Below are 278 nucleotides of genomic sequence, written 5' to 3'. Positions count from 1 at the left end.
ATGACCTCAAGACCTTTTAACTCTCCCAAATGCACCCAAAGCCCCCCAAAACCCCCAAATTCCCATCCAACATCCCCAGATCTCTCCTGGAGCTGGGCCACGTTGTCCTGGGACACCTGAGGCCCCCCCAGTGCCCTCCCAGTACAGCCCAGTGCCCCCAGTACAGCCCACTGTGTTCCTGTCCCAGGGTGACGGGTGATCCCTCTTGGCGGGGGTTGGAAGGGATTTGAGGGGGGGAGCTGGGGAAGATCTGGGGGGATCTGGGGGTGTTGGATGGG

The sequence above is a fragment of the Corapipo altera genome, unplaced genomic scaffold (assembly GCF_003945725.1).
Source record: "Corapipo altera isolate COAL_440 unplaced genomic scaffold, ASM394572v1 131388, whole genome shotgun sequence".
Lineage (NCBI taxonomy): Eukaryota > Metazoa > Chordata > Aves > Passeriformes > Pipridae > Corapipo > Corapipo altera.
This window is presented reverse-complemented; position numbering follows the sequence as displayed.